The sequence below is a fragment of the Tamandua tetradactyla genome, chromosome 6 (assembly GCF_023851605.1).
Source record: "Tamandua tetradactyla isolate mTamTet1 chromosome 6, mTamTet1.pri, whole genome shotgun sequence".
Classification (NCBI taxonomy): Eukaryota; Metazoa; Chordata; class Mammalia; order Pilosa; family Myrmecophagidae; genus Tamandua; species Tamandua tetradactyla.
The window spans coordinates 153,699,728-153,722,180 of record NC_135332.1 but is presented as its reverse complement, the minus strand read 5'-3'; the positions used below and the strand labels follow the sequence as shown (position 1 = coordinate 153,722,180).

Below are 22,453 nucleotides of genomic sequence, written 5' to 3'. Positions count from 1 at the left end.
TATTGATCCCTGAGATGATTATCTGATTGTTCCGCAAAATGTCATTTCATTTTGTTACAGTGGCATACACATGGAAAATTGCACTGTCGGTGAAAATGGCTATTTAAAATTTCTGGGTCAATGTTAAAAAATGTCTTCTCCTCAGTCACAGTAACCCTGAATATGTGTGTGTGTGTGTATATATATATATATATATAGATAGATAGTCTACTCCAGAGAGAACTTAGATGAGCGGAAACGAGAAGATAGTGTTTTGGGGACTTCCAAGTCTTTTTATGAGCATTACAAGTGAAATCTCATATGAGTTAAATTCCCGTGTGTGTAGCCGGTATATATGTAGCCAGTATATATGCAGTGGAATAGCAAATCCAAAAAAATCCAAAAAACAATAAACAAAGTCACAATCAATTGTATCAAAAGAATGAATTAAATGATCTCATTTTTTGGACATAAATCTGTTTCCGCTCATAGTGTCTTCCTTTGTGTTTGGGGGACTGGAGCGGGGCGGGGGTGGTAGTGAATCACATAAAGTATTATAGAGAAATAACTACTCACTCATGGTGATGCAGTTTGAGGTGATAATGAAGTGGGCAGGCTGCAGAATCTGAGCAGCCTGAGTTCATATCCAAGCAGGGCCGCTTTATTCCTCAGGGACCCCAGCATACTTAACCCAGCAAGACTTTTTAGTTTTCTCATCTGAAAAATGGAGAGAGATAATTGTAACTCTTCCTTCATGATGTTAAAGCAAGAATCAGCTGATGTCTGCAGACTGCTCACACATGTGAAGATAGGGATGGTGACGTGCCATCCAGCTGGCAGGTGCAGAGCCAGGCCAGGTGTGAATCCCTGGGCCCAGTGGTTCCTGGGGTTTTCAGCCCATATTGACAGGGCCGACTGCATGGTGCGTGCTCTGTACCAGTGCATAGGCTCCGCCTTTTTAAGGGTCCCCTGCTTGGTTTAATGTTCTGCCGTCACTCTTTCGAAATCCTTAATAACTTTTGAATAGTGAACCCTGAATTTTCATTTGCACTGGCCCTACCAGTTAGGTAGCTGATTTTACCCAGGAAGCATTTAAAATCCCAATGCCTGAGCTCCATGCCAGATCAATTAAATCAGAATCTCTGAGGCTGGGGCCAGGTAACATTTTTTTTTTAAAGCTCATAGGTTTCTGCTTGATTGATGGCAGTCCATGGGGACTCTTTTTTTTTTTTTTAACCTCAGGGGCCTCCATATAACCTTGATGGGGGAAACTTTTCCTTTAGATACAAGTTTCTAAATGCAAGGGAATTAACATATATTCTCCAATTTTGAAACATGTGCAGTACTAGGCTGCACTTAGTAGGTTGCCCACCAACCTGACTACGCAATGAATGGATCTAGAGTCAGACCTTAGGAAAACTACTTATTCTCTTTAATCAGCAAACAGGGCTTAAAATAATACCTACATCATATGGTTTCACAACAACCTATGTTATTTGTTGTCGTGAAACGTCAATGAGAGAATGTATCTTAAATGCTTAACAAAAAGCCTGGTGCATGATAATTATTCATTAAATGTGAGCTATTATTCATGTTATGAGTCCTACAGGTTATCTTCGGTGTGATCAGTGATGTTATCCTTGATTACCCATAACACTCCTATTATGGGAACATCCGGAGTTTCAAAGTACTTGTTCAGAGTACAGAAGAATAGAAGGCACTTGGTGGAGGAAGGAGCATGTGACTCCCAACAAGCCACATCACAGCACAGAGGCAAGTTGTGAATAATTTACTCATACTGCCAAGGCATCACATTATTGAAGAGTTTTCCAAAGCAGCATCTGACCCGGTTTCTCAGTCTCTCCTCTTTAAGGAAGACATGGCTAATTGGAAGATTAAAAATGTCCTCAGCTCATGCTCTACAGGCATTAAAACATGCCATCTGTCACTCCCACCCTTGCAGCCATGACGCTGGCAGAGGAAATCCCTCCATCACCAACTGATGTGCTTACATTTGTTCCTTGACCATTATTTTCCTGTTTGTTTTGATGTCCTTCGTTTTACATGGCAAAATGTCAAACTAGATCATATAATTCACTTTGTGTAGAACCATAAATGCTGTTATGATATAGATAGGTAGGTTTTAAGCCTTAGAGGGGGGAAGGTAAAGACAAAAAGAAATAAAGATGCTGTTGTTTTAAGGCGTATATAAGCCATCATCTTATAGGCTTAATTTTGCAGTTTGAAATTTTAGTTTTCCTATTTTCCTCTACTTGAGGGATTACTGACATTTTGCTGGTACCACAGGGGAAAATGTTATGAATGCCTTTTAGTGGAGAATTACAAAGAACTGTGTAAACATTAATTTAGTTAGAACTCAGCAAGAAAGCCAAAAGCCAGAAATTATCTGTTGACACCTGGTTCTTGTGTCTAATTTGGCACGGAGGTTCTTATCTGGCCATACTTCAGGATTGCTTGGGGAGCTTAAATAAAATCATACCAAAGCTCTGGCCACACCCCTGACCAATTAAGTTTGTGTCTTTGAGGATGAGGTCTGAAACATTAATATTTAAAAAAAAATCTCCCCACGTCATTCTAACATGTACAAGGATTGAGAATGTGGAACCCCATGCTGGAAATCAGAGGGATGCTGGTAGACATCAAGGGTTGTATGTTTTTAGGGTTTAAGAAAGTGCAAAAGCTGGAGAAACATGTCCCTATTTGATTCTAATTGAACTACAACTGTAAGCAAATAGTAATGCTGATGTTTGGTCAAACACAAACACACACACACACACACACATACTCCTGAACATGTAGGCACAGGTAAATTCTTTATTGGTAGAACATTCAAGTTGAATATACTGCTACACTAAAAGGTTGAAAATGTCAGGGCTCCTAGCTCCCTGGCCCTGAGGCATGGTACCAAAGCTGATTCAGGGCAAAACTGTGTGTTCTCTTCAGCGTTCTCTTACCTTCTGGCTTTCTCCAGTTGGCTCTGCTGTTTGGAATTCTCCTTGCACGCGTCAGCTAGAATTGACCTCCCTGAAAAGCAGCCTCTTTTGTCCCCCAACTGAGCTTGAGGAGTTTTTCATTGTTATCTTTGCAACCCAACCCATCTCCGCTCCCTGCTGCACTCAGGTTCCTGAGGGACTCGATGCTTGCCTCGCAGAAATAAACGCCTATTTTCAGAAACAGACTTCTGCCTTGAATCCCTACTGCTGGCACACTGTGGAGGGAATTGCAGAGATCTTCCTCCCCATTCCTCAAAGCTAGAGCCTCATTGCTTCCTCTGGGGGCCCATCCTGGCCTGTGGTAGTCCCTAAAGCAAAACAGTCCTTTAGGTTTAGTCCCTAAACCACAAAGGCAGTTCTATATTGAGAAACACTATACAAAGGGAGAGAGGGAAGGGTGAAAGAACAGAGGTGGAAAGCATTTAATTTTTTATTAACCATTCAGAGTGTGCTACACTATACAAATAATCTGGATTAACCCTCTGTGAATTCTCTTTTCCACCTTGTAGCTAGCAATCTTTTGTTATATAAATTAGATCACATCATTCTTCTCAGCTATCTCCATTAATCTTCTACCTCACTCTCAAGAAAGTAAAAAATCTTTAACATGGCCCACAAGCTCCTGTGACATCTGCACTCCATGCCTTTTAGCTCTCATCACCTCCTACTCCCCTGCCCCTAACCGGACTCCAGAGCTGTGGACTTTGCTGTCTCTGGAACACATAAAGCGCCTCAGATCATTTTAATTGCTATTCCTCATGTCTCCAAGGCTCTTCCTCTAGAGGCCGGTGTTGACCCTCCTCCCTTCCTTATGAGAAAGTCAAGCTGAACCTCCATATCTAAAACATCACCCATACCCACTGCTGGCATGCTCTCTCCCCTCACTGTGCTTTATAACTCTTAGCATTTATGTTCCCCTGATATATCATGGAGTTCTTTTTTTTTTTTTTAATTTTTTTTTTATTAATTAAAAAAAGAATTAACAAAACAATTAGAAATCATTCCAATCTACATGTACAATCAGTAATTCTTAATAACATCACATAGTTGCATATTCATCATTTCTTAGTACATTTGCATCGATTTAGAAAAAGAAATAAAAAGACAACAGAATAAGAATTAAAACAATAATAGAAAGAAAAAAAAACAAAAAAAAACAAAAACAAAAAACCTATACCTCACATGCAGCTTCATTCAGTGTTTTAACATAATTGCATTACAATTGGGTAGTATTGTGCTGTCCATTTCTGAGTTTTTATATCCAGTCCCGTTGTACAGTCTGTATCCCTTCATCTCCAATTATCCCTTCTCTTTTTTTTTTTTTTTTAATTAACGGAAAAAAAGAAATTAACCCAACATTTAGAGATCATACCATTCTACACATGCAATCATTAATTCTTAACATCATCACATAGATGCATGATCATCATTTCTTAGTACATTTGCATTGGTTTAGAAGAACTAGCAACATAACCGAAAAAGATATAGAATGTTAATATAGAGAAAAAAATAAAAGTAATAATAGTAAAATCAAAACAAAACAAAACAAAACAAAACAAAAACCTATAGCTCAGATGCAGCTTCATTCAGTGTTTTAACATGATTACTTTACAATTAGGTATTATTGTGCTGTCCATTTTTGAGTTTTTGTATCTAGTCCTGTTGCACAGTCTGTATCCCTTCAGCTTCAATTACCCATTGTCTTACCCTGTTTCTAACTCCTGCTGAACTCTGTTACCAATGACATATTTCAAGTTTATTCTCGAATGTCCGTTCACATCAGTGGGACCATACAGTATTTGTCCTTTAGTTTTTGGCTGGATTCACTCAGCATAATATTCTCTAGGTCCATCCATGTTATTACATGGTTCATAAGTTTATCTTGTCTTAAAGCTGCATAATATTCCATCGTATGTATATACCACAGTTTGTTTAGCCACTCGTCTGTTGATGGAGATTTTGGCTGTTTCCATCTCTTTGCAATTGTAAATAATGCTGCTATAAACATTGGTGTGCAAATGTCCGTTTGTGTCTTTGCCCTTAAGTCCTTTGAGTAGATACCTAGCAATGGTATTGCTGGGTCGTATGGCAATTCTATATTCAGCTTTTTGAGGAACCGCCAAACTGCCTTCCACAGTGGTTGCACCCTTTGACATTCCCACCAACAGTGGATAAGTGTGCCTCTTTCTCCGCATCCTCTCCAGCACTTGTCATTTTCTGTTTTGTTGATAATGGCCATTCTGGTGGGTGTGAGATGATATCTCATTGTGGTTTTGATTTGCATTTCTCTAATGGCCAGGGACATTGAGCATCTCTTCATGTGCCTCTTGGCCATCCGTATTTCCTCTTCTGAGAGGTGTCTGTTCAAGTCTTTTTCCCATTTTGTAATTGGGTTGGCTGTCTTTTTGTTGTTGAGATGAACAATCTCTTTATAAATTCTGGATACTAGACCTTTATCTGATATATCATTTCCAAATATTGTCTCCCATTGTGAAGGCTGTCTTTCTACTTTCTTGATGAAGTTCTTTGATGCACAAAAGTGTTTAATTTTGAGGAGTTCCCATTTATTTATTTCCTTCTTCAGTGCTCTTGCTTTAGGTTTAAGGTCCATAAAACCGCCTCCAGTTGTAAGATCCATAAGATATCTCCCAACATTTTCCTCTAACTGTTTTATGGTCTTAGACCTAATGTTTAGATCTTTGATCCATTTTGAGTTAACTTTTGTATAGGGTGTGAGAGATGGGTCTTCTTTCATTCTTTTGCATATGGATATTCAGTTCTCTAGGCACCATTTATTGAAGAGACTGCTCTGTCCCAGGTGAGTTGGCTTGACTGCCTTATCAAAGATCAAATGTCCATAGATGAGAGGGTCTATATCTGAGCACTCTATTCGATTCCATTGGTCGATATATCTATCTTTATGCCAATACCATGCTGTTTTGACCACTGTGGCTTCATAATATGCCTTAAAGTCAGGCAGCGCGAGACCTCCAGCTTCGTTTTTTTTCCTCAAGATGTTTTTAGCAATTCGGGGCACCCTGCCCTTCCAGATAAATTTGCTTATTGGTTTTTCTATTTCTGAAAAATAAGTTGTTGGGATTTTGATTGGTATTGCATTGAATCTGTAAATCAATTTAGGTAGGATTGACATCTTAACTATATTTAGTCTTCCAATCCATGAACACGGTATGCCCTTCCATCTATTTAGGTCTTCTGTGATTTCTTTTAGCAGTTTTTTGTAGTTTTCTTTATATAGGTTTTTTGTCTCTTTAGTTAAATTTATTCCTAGGTATTTTATTCTTTTAGTTGCAATTGTAAATGGGATTCGTTTCTTGATTTCCCCCTCAGCTTGTTCATTACTAGTGTATAGAAATGCTACAGATTTTTGAATGTTGATCTTGTAACCTGCTACTTTGCTGTACTCATTTATTAGCTCTAGTAGTTTTGTGGTGGATTTTTCCGGGTTTTTGACGTATAGTATCATATCGTCTGCAAACAGTGATAGTTTTACTTCTTCCTTTCCAATTTTGATGCCTTGTATTTCTTTTTCTTGTCTAATTGCTCTGGCTAGAACCTCCAACACAATGTTGAATAATAGTGGTGATAGTGGACATCCTTGTCTTGTTCCTGATCTTAGGGGGAAAGTTTTCAATTTTTCCCCATTGAGGATGATATTAGCTGTGGGTTTTTCATATATTCCCTCTATCATTTTAAGGAAGTTCCCTTGTATTCCTATCTTTTGAAGTGTTTTCAACAGGAAAGGATGTTGAATCTTGTCGAATGCCTTCTCTGCATCAATTGAGATGATCATGTGATTTTTCTGCTTTGATTTGTTGATATGGTGTATTACATTAATTGATTTTCTTATGTTGAACCATCCTTGCATACCTGGGATGAATCCTACTTGGTCATGATGTATAATTCTTTTAATGTGTTGTTGGATACGATTTGCTAGAATTTTATTGAGGATTTTTGCATCTGTATTCATTAGAGAGATTGGTCTGTAGTTTTCTTTTTTTGTAATATCTTTGCCTGGTTTTGGTATGAGGGTGATGTTGGCTTCATAGAATGAATTAGGTAGTTTTCCCTCCACTTCGATTTTTTTGAAGAGTTTGAAGAGAATTGGTACTAATTCTTTCTGGAACGTTTGGTAGAATTCACATGTGAAGCCATCTGGTCCTGGACTTTTCTTTTTAGAAAGCTTTTGAATGACTAATTCAATTTCTTTACTTGTGATTGGTTTGTTGAGGTCATCTATTTCTTCTTGAGTCAAAGTTGGTTGTTCATGTCTTTCCAGGAACCCGTCCATTTCCTCTAAATTGTTGTATTTGTTAGCGTAAAGTTGTTCATAGTATCCTGTTATTACCTCCTTTATTTCTGTGAGGTCAGTAGTTATGTCTCCTCTTCCATTTCTGATCTTATTTATTTGCATCCTCTCTCTTCTTCTTTTTGTCAATCTTGCTAAGGGCCCATCAATCTTATTGATTTTCTCATAGAACCAACTTCTGGCCTTATTGATTTTCTCTATTGTTTTCATGTTTTCAATTTCATTTATTTGTGCTCTAATCTTTGTTATTTCTTTCCTTTTGCTTGCTTTGGGGTTAGCTTGCTGTTCTTTCTCCAGTTCTTCCAAATGGATAGTTAATTCCTGAATTTTTGCCTTTTCTTCTTTTCTGATATAGGCATTTAGAGCAATAAATTTCCCTCTTAGCACTGCCTTTGCTGCGTCCCATAAGTTTTGATATGTTGTGTTTTCATTTTCATTCGCCTCGAGGTATTTGCTAATTTCTCTTGCAATTTCTTCTTTGACCCAGTCGTTGTTTAGGAGTGTGTTGTTGAGCCTCCACGTATTTGTGAATTTTCTGGCACTCTGCCTATTATTGATTTCCAACATCATTCCTTTATGGTCCGAGAAAGTGTTGTGTAAGATTTCAATCTTTTTAAATTTGTTAAGACTTGCTTTGTGACCCAGCATATGGTCTATCTTTGAGAATGATCCATGAGCACTTGAGAAAAAGGTGTATCCTGCTGTTGTGGGATGTAATGTCCTATAAATGTCTATTAAGTCTAGTTCATTTATAGTAATATTCAGATTCTCTATTTCTTTGTTGATCCTCTGTCTAGATGTTCTGTCCCTTGATGAGAGTGGTGTGTTGAAGTCTCCAACTATTATGGTATATGAGTCTATTTCCCTTTTCAGTGTTTGCAGTATATTCCTCACGTATTTTGGGGCATTCTGATTCGGTGCGTAAATATTTATGATTGTTATGTCTTCTTGTTTAATTGTTCCTTTTATTAGTATATAGTGTCCTTCTTTGTCTCTTTTAACTGTTTTACATTTGAAGTCTAATTTGTTGGATATTAGTATAGCCACTCCTGCTCTTTTCTGGTTGTTATTTGCATGAAATATCTTTTCCCAACCTTTCACTTTCAACCTATGTTTATCTTTGGGTCTAAGATGTGTTTCCTGTAGACAGCATATAGAAGGATCCTGTTTTTTAATCCATTCTGCCAATCTATGTCTTTTGATTGGGGAATTCAGTCCATTGACATTTAGTGTTATTACTGTTTGGATAATATTTTCCTCTGCCATTTTGCCTTTTGTATTATATATATCATATCTGATTTTCCTTCTTTCTACACTCTTTTCCATATCTCTCTCTTCTGTCTTTTTGTATCTGACTCTAGTGCTCCCTTTAGTATTTCTTGCAGAGCTGGTCTCTTGGTCACAAATTCTCTCAGTGACTTTTTGTCTATAAATGTTTTAATTTCTCCCTCATTTTTGAAGGATAATTTTGCTGGATATAGGAGTCTTGGTTGGCAGTTTTTCTCTTTTAGTATTTTAAATATATCATCCCACTGTCTTCTAGCTTCCATGGTTTCTGCTGAGAAATCTACACAAAGTCTTATTGGGTTTCCCTTGTATATAATGGATTGTTTTTCTCTTGCTGCTTTCAAGATCTTCTCTTTCTCTTTGACCTCTGACATTCTAACTAGTAAGTGTCTTGGAGAACGCCTATTTGGGTCTAATCTCTTTGGGGTGCGCTGCACTTCTTGGATCTGTAATTTTAGGTCTTTCATAAGAGTTGGGAAATTTTCAGTGATAATTTCTTCCATTAGTGTTTCTCCTCCTTTTCCCTTCTCTTCTCCTTCTGGGACACCCACAACACGTATATTTGTGCGGTTCATATTGTCCTTGAGTTCCCTGATACCCTGTTCAAATTTTTCCATTCTTTTCCCTATAGTTTCTGTTTCTTTTTGGAATTCAGATGTTCCATCCTCCAAATCACTAATTCTATCTTCTGTCTCTTTAAATCTATCATTGTAGCTATCCATTATTTTTTCTATGTTTGCTACTTTATCCTTCACTTCCATAAGTTCTGCAATTTGTTTTTTAAGTTTTTCTATTTCTTCTTTATGTTCAGCCCATGTCCTCTTCATGTCCTCCCTCAATTTATCGATTTCATTTTTGAAGAGGTTTTCCATTTCTGTTCGTATATTCAGCATTAGTTGTCTCAGCTCTTGTGTCTCATTTGAGCTATTGGTTTGTTCCTTTGACTGAGCCATATTCTCAATCTTTTGAGCGTGGACTGTTATCTTCTGCTGCTGGCGTCTGGGCATTTATTCAGATTTCTCTTGGTGTTGGACCCAGCAAGGTTGTAATATTTTTCTGTGAAATCTCTGGGTTCTGTTTTTCTTATCCTGCCCAGTAGGTGGCGCTCGTGGCACACGTTTGTCTGCGGGTCCCACCAGTAAAAGGTGCTGTGGGACCTTAAACTTTGGAAAACTCTCGCCGTCCTGGGGGTTCGCTAGCTGAAGCAGCTTGAGCCGGCCCGGGGTCCGAACGCAGGGAGGGTGTCCGAACGCAGGGAGGGTTGCTGGTCGCCGCAGCCAGGGAAAGAGCCCGTCCGAATTTCCTAGTCGGCCCTGGGCAACAAGCGTGGCGGGAGGGCGCCAGCGGCAGCAGCCCGCCCGAGAGAGTGCACGTTCCCCGGGAGTCACGGGGTCACCGTTCTCCGCGGCCTGGGGGTTTCCGATCCAATTCTCTCAGTTGGTCCGGGGGCTACGCGTGGTGTGGGCGCCAGCCGCCTTGGTTTCAGGGGACCACCTCTCCAGTTCTCCCAGCCGGCCCGGGAAGGGGGAAGGGAGTAACTCCGGCCGCTTGCCACCCCGCCCGGTAAGGCCCGCGCGCCTCGGCGATCTCACCCGAGCTGCTTCTCTCAGCCAGCCAGCCGTTCCAGGATGGGGTACGCTGTCTTTTTTATCTCTGTTGTGGCTTTGGGCGCTTTCTGTATCGTTTCTACTCCCCTAGTAGGTGTCCTGGAGAAGAAACTAAGATCCGCGCGTCTTACTAAGCCGCCATCTTCCAGGAAGTCATCATGGAGTTCTTGGTTCATTGCCTGTCTTCTTTCACTAGAATGCAAATTCCATTAGAACAGAGGCTTTGTTTTTTTCATGGATGCATTTCTCCTGCCTAGAGTGGTGATTATTAAACTGAAATTGATTCCAAGTAAAGTTTCAGTCCATATATGGGAAAGTCTTTCAAATGATACCCCATAGCTGAGGTATGCCAAGGACAGCCATCTGACAATTCCACTGGAATGTCTCAAAAAATTAATAGATTGTAAGCAATAGCAAGGCAGGGATTATACTTGTTGATTTGCCCACCAATTTCTCTCCAGTACTCAAGACAGCACTGGATCTACAGCTTATGCTTAATATATATTGTTGATGAACTTTCAAAACTGTACCCTTCCCTACCCTAAATCTCATAGCCAAAAGGAAAATCATCACCCTAATTGCCCAACCACAAACCAGGGAGTTAACCTTGACTTCTCTCTTTTTCTCATCCTGAATGTCCAATTGTATATTAATTCGTTAACCTTGACTTCTCTCTTTTTCTCATCCTGAATGTCCAATTGTATATTAATTCTTGTGGCTTACATCCCACTTAGGTTTAGGATATCTGTCCATCTTTCTCTAATGCTGGAGCCACTACTCTAGTTTAGACTTTGAACATCTCTCACTTATGTTATTACAACAATCTTCTATGTAATTTCCCTACCTCTACTCTGGCTTCCCTGTAGTTCATTTTTTGGTTGACAGATATGAAATACTTGTCAGTGTTTGCTTAAACCTGTTAATGGCTTCCCAATGGGCTCATGATTCAAGCTCCTTAAAATGTCTAACATGGATTGCATGATTGCACCCCTAGTTTCCTTTCTCATATAGTACTTCATACTCCAGATGCACTGCTTTGAACCTTTGCACAAGATGGGGAGGGGACTTCCCCCTGCCTGAAGAACCGTGTTCATTTCCCCTTATCTAATTTCTATTTTTTTCCTCATCTCCCTTCAAGATTATTTTTTGTGCCTTTTGAAGCACTTTCCTCAAACCTATACATTAGTTTGTAACCCTGTGAAGGCAAGACAGTGTGCAACTTGTACACTATTGTCTCACTAGCACCTGATACAATCCCTGGTGCAAGGTAGGAATTTAATAAGTATTTGTTGATTGATTGACTCCTTCTGTCCAGGCATAAGGATGGGATGTATGGTGGCAAAGAGAGCATATTCTATTGTTTAAACTTAAATATCTAGCATTTAGAGCAAACCCTACATTTTTACAACTATCAATTTCTCTACTTGGACTACAGCGTTCAGACATGAGTCTCTTGGACCAAATACAGTCCCTGACATGGCAAATGCTTAGAAAATGTGTGTGAAATAAATGCTGTATGTTTATTGCAGCTGTATGTAAAATGCACTGTAGCTCAAAACAGTTCTGGTAAAAAGCCAAGAAGGTGGCAAGAGGGACAGCTTAGACCAAGAAGGAAGAAGTCAAGTCATTTTTGTTACTTTAATATGGACAACTCCAGATTACTGTAGATAGTTTTCATGCTTTACTCGCCAACCAATCTCCAGTTTTACCAATTTTTCTCTTTGAAGATGCTAACTTACTTTTTAGATTCCATATCTAAGAGATATGGGATTTGAGCATGGATGTGATGATCACAGAGTTAACAAAGCATATACACATCCAGTTCTAGAATTTTAAGACTGCAACATAGTATTTCAGAGTCTGGGTCTAGGAAGTCACAAGGAGTTGAAATTACAGTTGGTCCTGTCACTTACTCAATATGGGAACTCAGATAAATTATATAATCCCCCAAATCTCAGTTTATTAAATTGCAAAATAGGAACAATCATACCTATCTTATAAAAGGATGTGTTAAGTTAGATAAGCCCTGTGTACAGTACTTGGTATATTTCCAGGCATGTAGTAAACATTTTAGAAATCCTGTTTGATATTATTATTATAATTAATAAAATTTAGTATAATTGCCTTTCATAGTGTTGAATTCCTATTGAATGATAGTTCATCCTTTGCTTCAACATCTACCTGAAGATATCTAATCTTCCCTACTTCAGCCTTCACTTGCCTTAATATCACCCCACAACACTTCTAAGATTTTTAAGGAGACACAGTGTGAAAAAGTGGCCAATCATATTTTTGGTCAACACAATTTCTGATACAAAAACAACAAGACTATGCGATCTGGAAAAGAACTAGGGAAACCCATTGAGAATGTCTTTAAGTTTTCGATATTTGGAACTTTATAGTTGTGGGCTTTAGCTGTTTTGATGGAAGTCACAGATAAAGCCTTTTTTTGATACAGGTAGGTATTTTATAAATACTGCCTCTGAAGATGAATTAGGAATGATCTGTGAATGTATTATGCATGGATGATGACAGAATGCAACTCACCATTCTGACCTTTTAGCCAACTGAGAAAACTGGGGAATAAAAATAAAAACAAAACTCTTTTACTGTAGCAAAGAAACTGACTTCCCAATAGGGTTTCTCTAAGTTTTGAGTAATGAGTCATTTAGCAGGAACATCTGTTGCATCTAGAGATGGACTACTGGGAGCAAAAATGCTCTCTGGATAAAATAATTTGAACCTATGTCACAGGTATTTTCACAAATAGTTTCCAAGAATGAAATGAAGAGAGAATTAGATATGGTCCACACAGCTACCAATCCAATTTTGCTTCATAATGCCAATTTTATTGTTTTTCTTCTGTAACTCTGATCTTTAAACTTTTCCTGAGAGAAACAACCAGAATGGAATTTTGAGTGTTATTCTCATTTGATTGCATGACCCCCAAAACTCTATTTTCTAAACTTGCATATACATGTATTTCTTTTCCTGAACTGTAGTTACACTGCAAACTAGAATACCTCCTCTCTGAAATTAACACTCAGTGGCATCATTATTATATAATGTAAAAATACTAGGCTTTGTAGTCAGGTCTAATTTAAACCCTGTTGTTAGCCACGAAGGAGTCCAAATAATTTGAATGAATTACTTGCCTTCATTAGGAGGGAATTGCCTTATCTGTAACATGGGGATCATAAGATTTACCTCATAGAATTGTTGTAAAGAATTAATGAGTATTTGATGGGCTCATTGGAGTAGGTCTAAATGTTTTCCTTTCTACCTTCACAAACTCCAGGCCGACTCGTGATAAATGTCCTGGAAGGCAGGGATAGGAACAGAAAGCAGCATTGATGGAAATGCATCTTGCAGCCATCACTTGGTCTATTAGAAAATTAATCCTATGGGCTGCTATGGTCAAGCTCTGTTTCCTAATGAACAGTGTTTCCATAGGAATCTAGTGTACTTGGAAATCATGTTTGGAAAAACAGCTCATTCACTTTTTATTTGACATTTAACTTCTCATAAACAACCAAATAAACACTAACATGCTAGTTTATTTATTGACTGACTTCTATAGTCCAGGCACGTTTTATACAATATTTTGCTCAAAACTTTGTTTTTTCCATCAGCCTTAGTTTACAGATGAGAGCATAAGATGCAGAATTTTACTTATTGAAAGTGGCAGAGCCAATGTTTAAACTCAGGCCTGTCTAATTCTAAAACCTGGGCACTGTTCACTTTATCACTCTGTGTCCCTAAATCATGCCTCTTTTGAAATGTGTTAAGCATTTAGAGTCTGCAGGCTTGTTTAGCACCCCCTAATTAATATATTGATAGTGTAATTTTAAGAATTTCCTTTCCTTTTCTCCCTTCTCTGTTCACTTCTGACAGCCACATATTTATTGTCTTTTATTACTTGAAAAATTCAATTCCAATTTGATATCTAAATAACCTAACTTCCTAAATTGTATTACTTTCCTCTTCCCTTTCTCCCTTCCTCCCTCCCTTCCTTTTCCTTTCTGTTCTTCCATCATTCCAGTACATTAAATATTATCTACCCATAAACAGACATGTATATGCAAAAATGTAGCAAAGAAATCCAAATATCCAGTTAGGAATTTGGTAATCTGACAGTTGAACGTGGGTGGAATATACTTATCAGTGTTAAAGTGTACCATGCCAGGGAAAGACATTTCCAAAAATGGTAGATTTATAAAGCACAAGTAGAAGATGAAAAATTGAGTCCAGGACTTGGAAGCAAAAGTAGCTGGTGGTCTGTGTAATACTGCTTACAGGGTTTTGGAGAGTCCTTCTAACTGCCTTTGCATTTGAAATTCTTACGTTAAAGTTTTACTCTTTACTGAATCCTACTACTGATTTTGGAAATAAACTATTTCTAGAAGGATAAACTTGGTGGTTCAGAAAGTAACTCAACCTGTTCATTTAAAAGAGAATGGAGTTTGGGTCATTAATTACACAAATATTTATTGAGCCCCTACTATGTAGTAAATACTGGGTATTCAATGGTGGCAGACCTGATCCTCGCTTTCAATTTGTTCAGAGGAAGGAACAAAGGTGGAATTCTATTGAGAGCTGTCTTAGGTGGATTGTCATGGGGAAAGTCGCTCTCTCAGGGCACCTAGATAAAGGAAAGAAAGAAAGAATTTGTACAGAAGTTACATCTAGGGGGAAGATGGTGAAACGATCTTTGGGCAAACACAGCCTCTTTACTGGTTTTACCTAGTACTAGCTCTGGCTCTGCACAGTAATAGCCTGAACCAATAGGTTTTCTAAGTCTACTCTATGGTCGGGGCATGTCTGGGCCAGGTCGCGTGTGGAAAGACTTCTAATTTTAGGTATATATAGTCTAAGTGTAATAAATAATATCAAATAAGCTGATGAGTAGCTCATTACTCCTTTTCCTTCTGCAAAAGCAGATTTTATCTAATTTGCTTCCATTTGGAAACATTTCACTAGCCAAAACGAGGGTTTGGGGGGTTTATTCATTATATGCTGCAGAAACAGGTAGATATGCTCTAATCTGGATTGCTGGAGAAGGCACGAAACTGGAGAGAACTGCAGAATGGAAATGAGTGAGGGGTCCATATATATACTAACTGCAGCAATAAATGTGTTCCTACAGATGTATGCAATCAGTTCTGGGCTGAGTTGTTTTGGAAAAAAAGAAAATAATAATCTTTTTCTTACTGATAAAGGAGCTTTTTAATATAAAATCTCTAAGAAATTAAAATAATAGTTAAAATGAATTTTCTTGCCTTTTTTAAATGAGAAGTTCTGTCTAAAGAGATTTTCTTGGTCTGCTGGTCCCAAGGCTTTTGATTCTTTGTGTTTGGCTAGAAATTTCTCATTAACCCAAATATCACTTGTGAGATAGTTTAATGAATTAGTGCAGAGTTCTACACAGAATAAGAAAGTTTTTGGAAATTTCAGTATGGTCATTAAAATGAAAAGTTCAATAAATGGACTAAATACTTGAATAAATAATTTGAAGATCAAAGTAATGAGCTGTAAAATCAAAGGATTCCAAAAGGACAAAGAGATTAAGAATATTTGACATAGTTTAAGTGATATGACAGATAGATCAAAAAGTTCCATTCCACTTATCTATGGAATTTCAGAAACAGAGAACATAGAGGGCAGAGTAGATGAAACAATAAAATAATGATAGAGAAAAAATCCCAGAGTTGAAAAGTGATAGTAAAGAAACTTCAGATTTTAAGGCATCTTCTAGAGTTAAATAGGACTAATGAAAATAAAATTCAACCCAAACCTAGATGCATTATCCTTGGAATTAAAGAGCAAATCCTAAAAGTTTTCAGGAGAAAAAAAAATTGTTTTAAATACAGATACACAAGAAGCATATCAAAATAAGGCATCTAATTAGCAAAATGCTCCATGTCCTGAGAAAGTTATTTTTCATTAAACTAAGATCAAATATAAAGTTCATAAATAGACGTGTATAAAGATAATTATATCTTCAACCTATGTTTCCCATCTTTATTTCCTTCTGCTCTAGCCAAAGGTAATTATTTGTGTGTGATTTGTATGTATCTCCCTAAAACTAAGAAAAAATACTTGAAATACTATTATATCATATATACACACATAAGTACTCATAGACATGATACAGTATGATTTCTTGTTTGTACTTCATGGTTTTTTGTTTATACTTTTTACATAAACATTATATTGAAGTAGATTAAGAAACTCTGTTTCTTACCAAGTTTCTGAACTCTATTTATGTAGATATATATATTTAAAATTTTACATTATATTTACATTATACATTATATAATTACATTATATTTATCTATAGCTTACTTGTTGCTATCATAGTTTAATGGTATGGTCTAATATTTTATATCTTCTTGTGAACATAAGTGAGAATTTCTCTCTCTCTCTCTCTCTCTCTCTCTGTCTCTCTCTCTCTATATATATACACACACATATATATATATATGTAGGTGTTTAATGAATGAATGAATGATATGCTCACTTTTTAGCTTTACTAGACATCATCAAATTGTTCTAAATTGGATATACCAATTTACACTTCTGCGAGCAGTAAATGGACAACAATTTCCCAATGATTCACCAACTCTTGCTATTGTCAAAGGTTTAAAAATTCACCAACTTGTATAAAAAATGAGTCTCCTTTTAACTGATTACTGGTGAGAACGAATGGCTTTTCATATTCTTTGTTTTTATTTGTTGCATGTTTAGTACCTTCTTTACTCAAGGTAACATTTTTGGGTATATAAAAATCAATGATGGTAACTTTCTGAAAGAATTATCAAAGGATATATTTTATTAAGAAAATTTAAGAAATGTAAACTAGTACTGATTATTCAAAAATAGAACCAAAATTATAAATCATTGTTATAAGAAAATGAGAGGGTCACACAATTACAGAGTCTGATAAAGCATGATAAGGCCTTACTTATTGGTAGGAGAAAACATGATTAATTTCAAAAATGAATCCAAAATATAAGTGTAAGATGTAGAAAAATAGAAATAATAAAGTTCAAACCAGGAAAGAAAAAGGAAATTTTAATCAAAACCAGATAAGAACAGTAAACAGGCACATACATACATACACACAAATCATGTTAGAACTAAAATAGAAGATGCAATTCGGTTATTATTTGAAGATGTTAAGATTGAAAAAACCAGAAAAATAATAAGAGATCATTTGGCTAGATCCAAAGTCAATACACAAAATTGGTGTCATTTTCCATACATTGGCAATATCCTATTTAAAAAGTCAACAGAAAAAGAATTGTGAGTTAAGAGAAAGGACCTGGATTGCTTTGAGAAGACTGTCAATAGAAGTATGGATGCCAAAGATATTTCCAATACGGCCTCAGACAAAAATGATGAATGTGTTATTGCAACTGGAGAAAAGGAAATTCATATCTTAAAGTGGCAGAGAATTTGGCAAAATTGAGTACTGGTGTTGGATGCAAAGTAGAATTTTAAAGCAAAAAGTTGGGATACTTAGCTGAAGAGATTTTGAAACTAAATGTGGAAAATGCAGCCTGACTTCTCCTTGAAGCTTATAGTAAAATGTGAGAGAGGAGGGATAAGCTGAGAACAGAGCTCTTGGGTACAGAGAGACCAGCAACTGATAGTTTGGAAAATTCTGAACTTTTGGAAAATGAGGCCCCAGAGAATAGTGAGGATTTAACTAAATATGGAATCAGTCAGCCAAGTCAGGATGAACCAGGCTTGGAGATGGAGTTAATCGGGAAACATTTGTGGAAAGTCCTACTGTCTGACAGTTGTGACATCTGCGTCCTGCATGACAAGCCAATAATTTTTTGCAAGATCAGTATGAATGGAGCCACTGCCATTCTGGACTAAAAGGGACAATAAAGGGGTCAAATTGCAGGAAAAATGATGTGACGTCAAAGGCAGAACGAAGGAAGCCAAGGTCTAGAGCTAAAACATCTCGGGTCAGGAGAGTGGACCCATGCATGTATGTGGAGAGGGTGAGCTTGCCCCCGAGGCAGAGGACAGGCCTTCTGTCTTGATGTTCAGGAAGAGTTTTGGTGCCCCAGGCTTTAGAGAGGGTGGAGCTCATATCCCAGGGATCTGGGACAGACTGACCACCACTCCACTGTTCTAGAGTTGAGCCTGAGCCCTAGCAATGGCAGAGTCCAGGTGCCATCCAGATGCTTGAGGAGGGTGGGGCCAAGAACATGGTGGTCTCCCCAATACTTCCCAATGTTGCAACCCTCAAACTAGTGTTTGCAGCAGGGTCACTCCATAAGCAACTGGAGAGGGTCAGACTGCCACTCTCTCAAGCCCTGAGGATAAAACATCCTTCTGTAAAATGACTCTCAACTTTGAAATCTAAGGGAGTTTGTCCTGCAGGTTTTTGGAACTGTTTGGGACCTTTGACTCTTATTTTCCATCTAATAGCTCCTGTAACTGTCCCTCCTTTGTATATTGGAAGCAGTAACTTGTTCTGAAATTCATAGTTCCACAGCCTGAGGAGAATTTTGCCTTAGGATACACCATGCCTGTAGCTGAATTTGACACTTTGTACTGTTTTTGACTTGGTATTGTATTTGTATTGCTACTGACATGGTTTAAAGCTTTTGTGATATTGTGATGGAATAAATGCATTTTGTATATGGAAAGAGCATGTCTTTATGGTCTCCTAAGGATGGAATTTGCTGGTTTGAAACTATTATGTACCCCAGAAAAGCCAGGTACTTTAGTCCAATCTTGTGTGGACAGACCTATTGTTGAGTGAGACCTTTTGATTAGGTTGTTTCCATGGAGACGTGACCCCATCCATTCAAGGTGGGCCTTGATCCCATTGCTGAAGTCCTTTAAGAGAGAGACATTATGGTGAGAAATCAGAGAAAAAATGCCCCAGGAGAAGTCAGAAGAACCCCCAGGAGCTGAGAGAGCCATTTTAAAACCAGCTCAGGAGAGAAGGGCCAACAGACATTTGCCATGTGCCTTCCCACATGACAGAGGAACCCCAGATGCCATTGGCCCTTCTTCAGTGAAGGTATCCTCTTGTTGATGCCTTAGTTTAGACATTTTCATAGCCTTAGAACTGTAAATTTGTAATCTTTAATCCATTTTTGGTATATTGCATTCTGACAGCTTGGCAAACTGAAATACATCTTTATTTTATTACTTATCTATCCATATACTCAATAAAGGGTATGCTAGTCACATGGTTATTTTTTAGATGCACGGTCTGGAAACTGAACCCAGGTCTCCTGCATGGAAGGCGAGCATTCTACCACTGAACCACCCATGCACCCATACATGTGATTGTAAAAACCAATCACATGGTTTTTACAATCACATGGTTGCATGATAAAAGCCATATGGTTACCTAATCATTATCAAAGATCAAGGCTACTAGATTACAGTTCAACAATTTCAAGTATTTCTTTCTAGCTATTCTGATACACTAGAAACTAAAAAGAAATATCAATATAATGAGTCAGTAGTCATAATCATTTTTAAATTATAATTTCTCAGTTACACCTCCTCCCTCTCATTTGATCATTCAATCTTCAGGTATATTTGGGCAATAATCATTTTAGCTTCTTCATGCTGGAAAGGGGTGTCGACCTTATGGATAGAAGAATGAAACTGTTTAATGTTCTTGGAGAGACTGGTATCTCTCGGTTTCAGGGTTTACTTGCATAGAAACAATCTGGGAACTTAAATTTCTGAAAAAATAAACTTACTGACTAAAACATTTATAGAGTCTTACATAGAGCCCAAGGTATTCTTTAAGTCTTTCATTTCTTTTACTCTAATTCTGCTTTGTTTTATTTGTTTCAACAAGAAAATGTTCTTAGTTACTTATTTATGTATTTTTTTTACAGTTAGACTGATTTATTAAGAGCCTCCCCTCCCCACCCTCAGAGTCTCTGGATCACTTTTCTGCATGTAGATCTTGTGCACCAGCTCCAAGAAGATAATGAGGGGCAGTGGCTCAGAGTGCTGCTTGATGAGACCCAGAAGGCAGCTGTCACTGTCTTCCTCATATTGCATAAAGACAGCTGGCAGCTCCAGCTCCTCATACAGCACCATCACCTGGCTACCTTCGCAGCCTCCTTCCACCTGTAATTCTCCTGCACGATCTGGTGCTGTTCCGGAGAGGCTCATTGTAGACATTGAACCACCAGCCAGCTGCACTTGTCCTGGATGTCAGTGCCAATCTTGCCAGTCACATTGGGCTCCCCAAAAAGGTCAAGGTAATCACCATGAATCTGAAAGAACTCTTCTATCTCCAGAAGGATCTTCTTGGCATTGGCATGCTCATTTTCTCCGTCAATGCCCACCATATACATGGCAGCAGCTATAGGAAGGTAGAAGGAGTAGAAAGCTGTCTTGTACTTGAAATTGGATTTGTACCTCTTTTTGGTGAACCTGCCAAGATCCACACTGCCCTTGGGGGGACTGTGATGAGGTCCAGAGTCTGCCTGATCTCAGTCTGATAGGAAACCTGCAGGAACAGCTCAATCAGATTCAGATATAGTGCTGCTCCCAGCAGGAGAGCTTCAGCAGATGGTAGATACGTGCTTACCAGCAACACTGTGTCATTAATGGCATCCAAACTTATGTCTGGCTTCTGAAACCAGCAAGGCTGTCCCCGTCAGGTGAGGGATGAATCCATGATGTCGTCTGACACCAGGTAAAAAGCTTGGCGCAGTTCCACACACCAGCCCACAGTCAGGGCCCACTGGAGACCATCAGCATCCTGCTTCTTTGGCTCCTCAAGCTTCTGGAAAACTGCCAGCACTGTCAAACCCCGGTTGGACTTGCCTGCTATGGCATTGTACTCCAGGATCTCCTTGAGCCGGGCAATAGCGTCTCCTGTCTCTGGGTGCCCCATCTCATCCTCGGTTACCATCTTGAGAACCTAGGAGAAGTGCTGGATATAATTCTGCTTCTCTTGGGCATAAACATCAAATTTCTTGTCTCCATTCATTCTGAGAGAGGAGCAAAGTGCTCTGTTCTGGATGTTGGTTCTACTTGTTTGATTTAAAATATATATATATATATATACTTTTAGAAAAAAAAGCTTATTATGCTAAGATCTACTTTAGCCTTAAATAAATTTACCCATGGCTGAGAGCTAGGGGACTTAAGCTACAGACTAAACCATATTTAATCCAAATATATCAATATAAAATGAATTTTTCATTAGTGATCTCTGAAACTAAGTACCTAAGTCATTATATGCATGAGAAAGTTGAACATTCTTTGTTAGCTTTTTGAAATATTATATGTCATCCTAGCTTGCTCTAAAATATTTATTCAGTAACTTATCTGCCTCATTCCATATGCTGTGGACAGAAAAAGTTCAGTGTTCATTTTGCCACACATGTAAAGTACTCCTGAACAGAGTGTAATAGGAGTGCAGCTACCTCAAAAGTCCCCACAGTGTACAGCTTAGGAACAAATCAGAGAAGACAAGAAGGATCAAACTCCATGCAAGCCTATATTTCATCCTGACATAACAATTAAATTAGATAAATCCTGAACTTATATAATGTTTTAGAGCTTGCACAAAAAACCATATGCACATTATTTCTGTTTCCTCTCTCACCAATCCTTTCAGATCAGCAGGGCAGGTATTAGGGGGAGGAGTCTAATGTACTCAGGAAGGATGCTTGTACTGGTCTGAAAAAATTTCAGATCAAATTAAATGAGTCAAAATTTACATAGGAAGAATTAGTTTATAATAAGCATTTAGTCAAAGTCTTAGGACTGGCAGTCTTCGTACTAATAGTGATGGGATCGGCAGCTGTCACCATGTTATAATGGGCAGGGGGACAAATTGCCTGCTCAAAGAACTTTTTTCTCTTGACTTTTCTGAGAATTTCCCTGGAGTCACTCATGCTGCCAGGGTCTTCAGATGGTTTTGTCAAAAGCATTAATAGCTCAATGGATAGGATGACATCTTAATCTCCTTTTAGAAATAACATTGTATTTTGATATGATTTAAAGCTTATAGAAAGATCGTAAGACGAGAATAAGAAATTGCCATGTGCTATATTCATACACATGTTCTTTTTTTTCTAATCCATTTGAGAGTAAATTGGAGACATTATGCCCCTCTAACTCTGATTATTTAATTGTGCATTTATAAGGACAAATAACTTTCTCTTAAATAACTACAGTACATGTGTCAAAATCTGCAAATTTAATATAGCTGCTTTCTACCATGG

At 38.0% G+C, this 22,453-nt stretch overlaps 1 pseudogene; it reads right to left on the bottom strand.

Moving 5' to 3' along the window:
- Positions 1 to 20,114: 20,114 nt before the first annotated feature.
- On the bottom strand, positions 20,115 to 21,231 carry LOC143686863 (farnesyl pyrophosphate synthase pseudogene; annotated as a pseudogene).
- Positions 21,232 to 22,453: the final 1,222 nt, after the last annotated feature.